Here is a 480-nt window from a genome sequence, read left to right as displayed (position 1 = left end):
GAAATAAGAGAAAAGCGCTGAGAAAATAGGTTTAGAATTTAAGGGAGGGAAACTGAGAAGAAAAAAACTGAGAAAGAAAAAAAGGAAAAGAGGCAGAGAGGCAGCTCAGAGTGGAGAAGAGAAAAGGTGGGGGCTGAACAGAGGAGTGTCAGAGTAAGTACACACAGTGATCACGCTATAAACTTATGATTACAGCTAAACATACAAGGCCTGTTAACAACTGAGCTCAGAAAAATAAAACTAAGATAAAAAATAAAAATAAAATTATATAAAATTAAATACAATTAAAATAAATTCAATAAAATAAAATTAGATAAAGTCAAAATAAAAATAAAAAGGAAAACAGTGAGTGTGTGATTGTCCATGGACAGAATGAGTAATAAAGTCGTATGAGTGAGTTTTATGTGTGTAAATGTTTGTGTGTATTTCATTGAATAGCTATTCATAGTCTTTTAATTTTACCCTTTTAAGTTTTCCCTA

Source organism: Oryzias melastigma, linkage group LG5 (assembly GCF_002922805.2).
Source record: "Oryzias melastigma strain HK-1 linkage group LG5, ASM292280v2, whole genome shotgun sequence".
NCBI classification, from domain to species: domain Eukaryota; kingdom Metazoa; phylum Chordata; class Actinopteri; order Beloniformes; family Adrianichthyidae; genus Oryzias; species Oryzias melastigma.
The sequence above is the reverse complement of the archived record's forward strand: the minus strand, read 5'-3'. Positions refer to the sequence as shown.